The sequence below is a fragment of the Stenella coeruleoalba genome (assembly GCF_951394435.1).
Source record: "Stenella coeruleoalba genome assembly, chromosome: 3".
NCBI classification, from domain to species: Eukaryota; Metazoa; Chordata; class Mammalia; order Artiodactyla; family Delphinidae; genus Stenella; species Stenella coeruleoalba.
This window is the reverse complement of record NC_137148.1, coordinates 14,530,763-14,538,864: the sequence shown is the minus strand read 5'-3', so window position 1 is coordinate 14,538,864 and position 8,102 is coordinate 14,530,763.

The window sequence follows — 8,102 nt, the reverse complement described above, 5'->3', positions numbered from 1 at the left end:
GTTAAAAAAAAAATCAAGATGAAGCGAAAGAGGCCAATTCAGAGAGACCTTTAGGTCTTCCGTGGTGGCACAGTGGTTGAGAGTCCGCCTGCCGATGTGGGGGACACGGGTTCGTGCCCCGGTCCGGGAAGATCCCACATGCCGCAGAGTGGCTGGGCCCGTGAGCCATGGCCGCTGAGCCTGCGCGTCCGGAGCCTGTGCTCCGCAATGGGAGAGGCCACAGCAGTGAGAGGCCCGCGTACCGCAAAAAAAAAAAAAAAACAGAGAGGCCTTTAGAACTAAATTTTTTCAAGTTTTGGTCTTGGATCGTTATTGGACTGTGGAATCAGTTTAGTGAGTCATGACAGTTTTCAAATGGACAACATCAGAGTATTTTTGCACTTAATAAATTTAAATATTTTTTCGTGAAATTTGGGTAGGGAGGTTGGTACCTGTGAGTGTTTACTAACTCATTGTGTGAAATGTATTTGTCACCATACAGTTGTTGCTCTCCTCTGGGGGACCCCCCTCCCCAGGGAAAATGCCCACCACGGTCCAGAAGTCCTAGTCCAAGACACACAGCTGCCAATCAGCTTGTTTGGCGCCTCACTCTGTATCTACCGAGCTAGCTATTTAGTGTATAAAAATAGTAATCACTATAATCTCTAGGGTATTTTACATTTTAAAGATAAGCTTCTGTCCCTAATTCTGACTTATAACTCGGGGAGTATCTTTTAGTCACCAATAGCTGAGCATCTCATCAATAATAATATCGTTCCTTTTCATAATTACAACCAATCAGTCAGTAGGTTAGCACAGGAAATTATTTAGATAGTGTCTTACTTAGGCACTTTAGTAATTTCTAAATCATTGTGCCTCACAATTGGACATATTTAAGTAGCCAAAGATCATCAGATTTTTGAAGAAAGTCTCTAAGACAAGGGCCAATATCAACAAACAAAGGGAAGAAGAAACAGAGATAATCCTGAGAACAGAATGAATTCTGTAAACGGCAATTGATATCCTTAGGAAGAGAAGAGAAGCTATTGTAACAGAGAAGAACAAACATGACTCCATACTGGATCTCTAACCCTTGTTCTCTGTTACCTGCGCTTGGTCCTTCTTTTGTTAAAGAATGTTGCCTATAGGCTGAAATATACAGGATTGCTCATTTTCAAGGCTCTGGCCTTTAAAGGTATAACACTTTTCCATTCATGTAGAGATAAAAAGTTGCAGAACAGAGAATAACATTTGTCTTGTTGGAGGTTTATAAGAACATCGTGACCAGACCTACGTGGACAGCTGTAAGAATGAAGGATTCTGGCGCCAAGAAGTCTGCAACAACCAGTCACACCCCCTACCCTTTTAGTATAAAAGAAGCCTGAATTCTAATTCAGGTAAAATGGTTCTTTGGGACACTAGTCCACAATCTTCTTGGTCTGCTGGCTTTCCAAATAAAGTTGCTATTCCTTGCCCCAGCACCTCCTCTCTCAGTTTATTGACCCATCATGCAGCAGGCATTACGAGACTGGACTCTGTAATGGTATCAATCCATTTTAAAAATAGAATCATTAGAGAAAGAAAAAGAGATGTTGGAAATGAAAAAGAGATTGCGGAAAAAACACTCAGGAGATGGGTTGAAAGATAAAGTTAAAAAATATCCCTAAACAAGAGAAATATCCCCAAAAGATTAACAATTCTGAAACCACTAAACATGTATAACTGGGATTGAACAATTAAATAAATGGGTGGCAGATGGTGGGAGCCAGGTTTCTCTCTGTTGGAGTGGGACGTTACAGACAGACAAGGGAAGGAGGCTAGAATAATCCATGTGGTACTGGATTAGAGTTGGAGGCATCAGTATGAACTCATGTTTAACTTCATATAAAGGTGGATACATGCAGAAATACTTACAGATGTACGTATATACAAGGGTTCAAATATGCACACACATTTCCTTGCTCTGTTGGCTGAGTGGACCACCTAGAAGCAATGACAACCCAGTAGAACAAGCACACCTCACGTTTCTAGTGCCAAGATAAAAAAAGAATTCTTCAATTTAAAAAAATCATGCCGCTTAGAGAAATGATTGATTCTAGAACTAGTACAGGGAAGGTACAGGATGAAACTGGAGCATCTTATAGTGCTAGAAAATAGAAAGTGCTTTAAAAAGAACATGAAAAGTGGGGACTTCCCTGGTGGCATAGTGGTTAAGAATCCGCCTGCCAATACAGGGGACACAGGTTTGAGCCCTGGTCCGGGAAGATCCCACATGCCGCAGAGCAACTAAGCCCGTGAGCCACAACTACTGAGCCTGTGCTCTAGAGCCCGAGAGCCACAACTACTGAGCCCATGAGCCACAACCACTGAAACCTGCGCACCCACTGCCTGTGCTCCGCAACAAAAGAAGCCACAGCAAAGAGAAGCCCGCGCACCGCAATGAAGAGTAGCCCCCACTCGCCGCAACTAGAGAAAGCCCGTGTGCAGCAACGAAGACCCAACACAGCCAAAAATAAATAAATAAAATAAATTTATTTTAAAAAAAAGAACATGAAAGGGGTATGTCAAAAGGACAGTAGCCAACTGAAAGAGGTCTCAATGACCAAAACTGAAACAATTCAAGTAACAAAATAAAGTAGTATTGGATTATAGTAAATAAATATCCATGAATACATACCGTTATAGATAGATAGATAGATAGATAGATAGATAGATATAAATAGATAGTGGATAAATCTCTCATGCAAAATTCCAAATAATTTATGTACATATTCCACCCCTTGGTATAGGTGGAGGAACATAATTACCCCTTAAGTTTAGGTGGCACAGAAGAACCTGCTTCCAGAGTATAATATGGAAGGGAGTAAATTTTTGTGTGTAGAAATCTTACATAAAAATCCCTCTGGGGCTTCCCTGGTGGCGCAGTGATTGGGAGTCCACCTGCCAATGCAGGGGACACGGGTTCGTGCCTCGGTCCGGGAAGATCCCACATGCCGCGGAGCGGCTGGGCCCGTGAGCCATGGCCGCTGAGCCTGCGCGTCCGGAGCCTGTGCTCCGCAACGGGAGAGGCCACACAGTGAGAGGCCCGCGTACCGCAAAAAAAAAAAAAACCCTCTGTCCTTCCTGTCTTGCATCTACGGGTTTCCAGAACATTCTGCCCTACCTCTAATCTGATAACACTATCTCAGCCAGGTGATTAAGGTTAATATCAAGAGTAATAAACCATGTCCCTTCCAAGAACTCATAACTCCAGTCAAATCACAAGAGAAACATCGTATGGATCCCAACTAAAGGACATTCTACAAAATACTCGATCAGTCAAGAGTCCTTGAGTCTGTCAAGAATATCAAAACAAAATAAGAAAAGTCTGAGAAGCTGTCACAGCCAAAGAGGAGCCTGAGGAGACATGATTTAACGTGATGTGGTGTCCTGGGTGGGACAGAAAAGTAATATTAGATAAAAAGCTAAGGAAATGTGAATCAAGTATGAACTTTAGTTAGTAATACCGACAATACTGGTTAATTAATTTTGACAAATGTACTATACTAACGTAAGATGTTATTGATAGGGCGAACCGAGCATGGAGTCTTTGTAAACTCCTTAGTACTGTCTTCAAAACTTTTATGTAAAGCTTAAAAAACCTTAAAATTAAAAGTTTATTTTTTAAAAACTCCTAGAATGTAGCACAAAATGGGAGAAAAACATCAAAGTAAATATTTAATGTTATTTCAGAAATTAAAATACACTGAATTAAAAAAAAAGTTATTGGATGTCTTACCCAATGCTTATATATAATTTAATATTTCCAGTGTCATATTTAAAATATGGGGTCCCTACTTTAGAATTCATATAAAAATTCTGCAGTATATTCAGACAGAAGATTATGGGGGAAAACCATATAAAATTTACGAGTTTTTTAAAATCTAGCATCCTGCAGAGAAAGCATTAAAACTGAAAGCCTAGGAAAATATGACAACCAAACCCTCTGATCTAAATTAGGTGAGATGCATTAGACAAGGCGCAGGGCTTGGATTCTAGTTTGTGTGATCCTGGCTAACACTCTAGACACTTATAGACCTCAAGTTTCTCCAACTAAATAATGAGTAAGATTATCCTGAACAATCCCTAATGTCCCTTGGCCTTCTGATGGCCCATCAGTCTATCAAGTGTAATGGGAGAACCAAGAAGTACCTTGACCTAGCACCCAAAGGATTTAGGCTAGAAAGTGAAAAATAATCTACCAACCGTAAGAGTTGATTTGCTTGAATGCGACAATTTTTAAATGTCTTCAGTAATAATCTAGACACTTTATGACTTTGTATCCAAATGTTTTACCAGAAACAGAGAGGATTGGCTGACTGCATACATTGTTTTGCCCCTAAAAGCCCCAAAAGGAAATACATAGCTGAATTTTAGAAGGTTTCCAAATACCCACCCAAACCTTCACTTCTCAAGCAGCATTTGGAATTAGTCTAAAAATATTTACCATTTTTGGGCTTCCCTAGTGGCGCAGTGGTTGAGAGTCCACCTGCCGATGCAGGGGACGCGGGTTCGTGCCCCGGTCCGGGAAGATCCCGCATGCCGCGGAGCGGCTGGGCCCGTGAGCCATGGCCGCTGAGCCTGCGTGTCCGGAGCCTGTGCTCCGCAACGGGAGAGGCCACAACAGTGAGAGGCCCGCGTACCGCAAAAAAAAAAAAAAAAAAAAAAATTAAAAATAAAAATATTTACCATTTTTTACAATGCCTTTGGTCTTCAATGTAAAGTGACTTGTAATATGGCATCTGACCCCATTTTGATGTTTGACCCCTGACGGCTCTCACGTGCCACCGCTCCCACTTTTCCTTCTTCCCCCACTTCCCATCTTGTCTAGCTGATGAGGAAGCCTAGGCTCTCCCCTTTCTGACACCAGTGGGAAGTTCAAACCGCACAAGCTCTGGGACGCATGTGGAAATCCTCACCTCTGGCTATCTCCTAATATAGTAAAAAGCCAAGCTGGCCTCCTTTCCCTGCTCTCTGAAGCCCATTTATTTGTTTGTTTGTTTTTGTTTTGTTTTGTTGCGGTACGCGGGCCTCTCACTGTTGTGGCCTCTCGCGTTGCGGAGCACAGGCTCCGGACGCGCAGGCTCAGCGGCCATGGCTCACGGGCCCAGCCGCTCCGAAGCATGTGGGATCCTCCCGGACCGGGGCACGAACCCGTGTCCCCTGCATCGGCAGGCGGACTCTCAACCACTGCGCCACCAGGGAAGCCCCTGAATCCCATTTTGAACCTGTTCGGGAGCCTGCCCTGCTCCCTGCAGAAAGCCTCACTATGTGAGTGATCCAACTTTTCCTACCCTCTTGGCGCTTACGTGGTATCATCAGGTTTGGCCTCCCAACCAAATCTGGGGTGGGATTCCTTCAGGCCTCCGCAGGATGAGCACAGGAGAGGGGGACTTTTTCTTTCTGTTTTCATGAAACAAACAAGTAACACTCCCTTTCCAGGTGATTCCTACTTACAATGACCGGGCCATCTCACACATCATCCTGACAGGACTGTGCCTAGAGGTAAAATACGATCGTTAAGTCATGTCTTTAGAAAGACGAGAAGCATCTGTTTTAAGTACCCAGTTGGGTTTTGGCACAGGTTTATTTAGTTAGAACAAGAGTAAGATGGCAAGTCCATTTCTATCTGTTAATAAACAAACACTAGAAGGTTCGACAAGGCTTGTGGACAATCTGTTCATAAAGTAGCTTATGATTCAGTACAACCCATCCGTCCCGAGTGAAAAAAATGTCCAAGGGTCTGATCATTTGACAGAAACTCTGACAAAGAAAGGATTAGATGGGGCTTTAACCCTCAGGATTTTTAAAATAGAAAAGAGCACAGCTGGCTTTTAGATCATCAGAGGGTGTACATTATTCAGCAACTCCTTTTATAACCGTTTGCGCTACAGGTGCAATGAGAGAATGCTAATTTTATCTGCCAGGGTATTTCCATTTTGTATACGTGTGTGTCATATGATTCTCTCTTAAAAGCCTCGCTTGAAAGCTTCGGTCAAGATGGTTCTGACGAGGTAGAACTGGGGCAAACTGCTTTTATTCTATCCCGGCGCGAGCGGGGTGCTCTGCCACGGACAGTAGAGAATTTTCTCATTAATATTTCTAAGCTCTGTAATGCTTCCATTTTCAGCTGGATTAAAAATAAAAGACGTCCTAATAGCCCCCACAAAGTATTTTTATCAGGGTAAGAGTAGTAAGTGGCTGAGGTAACTCCACTGGGATTACTGTATTACATTCATGGAAAACCACCAACGCAACCCAGGCGACATTCAAGTTTGCCGTTAAAAGTAATATATAGTTGTCTTGTGCTGAGGTCAGACTAATCTGGATAAGAAAGAAAAATGCTCTAAAAAAATAAAAGAAAGAATGAAAAGAAAGACAATATTCCCCTTGTTGGCTTGTTCCTCAAGCTGGGGCCCGTTCAATACGCACACCCCACTGCTTCCTGCTGGCATGGTGGGAATCAATCTGTTCTTTGTAGATGTTAAGAAATTGTGGAGGCATTAAAAGGGGAAACATTGAATAGATCTAATGTAGTTGGAGACAAAGGATTTAAGTGATTTGGAGGGAGAGGGCAAGAGGAAAACTGGTCAGGATCTGGGGTGACCGGTCTCCCATTGGAAGGAGTCTGGGACTCTGAGGTCACACAAGGGTCCACCCAACAGCTCAGAGGTTACCCCTGTTTCTGCTACTGTTAATGTTTCATGTCACCAACCAAATGCAAACAACTGATTTCACTTGGGACTAAGTTTAAAAGGGACTTTCACAAAACACCTAAAATGCAATGCTTCTTAAATGTTCCATTTTTAATTAGCCTTTGTGTGTGTCTGTGTAATTGACTCATCCTGCACGCAGTCATGGGCATATATTTTTCCTTTGCCTTTTAGGAAACTCAGGCTCTGTATACATCAGTGCTAAGGTGCACGTCTATTTTAGGTCTGAGGTACAAAATTGTTTTAATGATGACTTAACCGTGACTGTTTAAAAGTTTCATTCCATACTAGAGAATAAAACAGAGGATTTTCTTTTCTTTTTGAGTGAATGACCAAAGCATTATTTTGCTAAAGCCATAAACCTCAACTGTAAATCATGCCACGCAGTAAGTAGGTCACTGAAAACTAAAATGATATCAGATGTAGTCTAGGATTTCAGTTCAGCAAGATTATCTTTTTGTAATTGCTGTAAAAAAAAAAACCTACTTTTACTAAAAGCTTGGGGGAAAGTTAGAGTGTTTTTAAAGCTGTGTTATAAGCAGAAAGTTCTTCTTCTCATGCCAAGTATTTCTAAAACCCCATCGGTTCACCTTCCTGCTTTAGTAAAGTTGTTTGCTGAATAGAATTTTACTGACATTAAAGGTTGTGGGTCTTACGGAACCACAGGGCCACTGTTAATATGGATTTTCAACCAGGCACTTGACTTGCCTTTCCTAGACCAACTCTATATACTATTAAGTAAGCAAATAATAAATGAGAGGAAATTACTCTCTATGGGATTCCAGCCAAAGAAGGAAAGATAGAATTAGAATAGGACCACTTCACAACCTTTATGAATGAATAGCCCTAACCATTGACCATCAATGGCTGCAAACATCTCTAAAAGAGAGACCACCATCGGCCATGTGCCTTCGGAAGGATATGGCCCACACTCTCTGTGAAGTAATCTCGGCCCATCTACCACCCCCCGAAAAAAAAAACTGAACCTGAATCTGAAAAAGCCTTTACATCTAACACGATATTTATAGGAAATAGAAGGAATAGAGGAAAATGAGATGCAATTAGCAAAATCCCTCTATGGAATACTCTACAAGATAAACAACCCAGTTTTTTCAGCAAATAGATTATAAGGAATGAGAGAGAGAGAAATGGAGGGGGCACCTAATATAGATTAAGGGACAGTTAAGATTAAGAGACCCATTACAAGATACAACTTTTGCATTCTGATTCATTCAAACCAACTAAAAAATAATGTGACATGTAGAGAACTATTATAATCAACCATGTATTATACTATAGTTAAGCAACCATTATTATTATTTGTAGGGGTAATAACAGTATTTTGTTTATAAGACAGAGAGAGAACCCTAA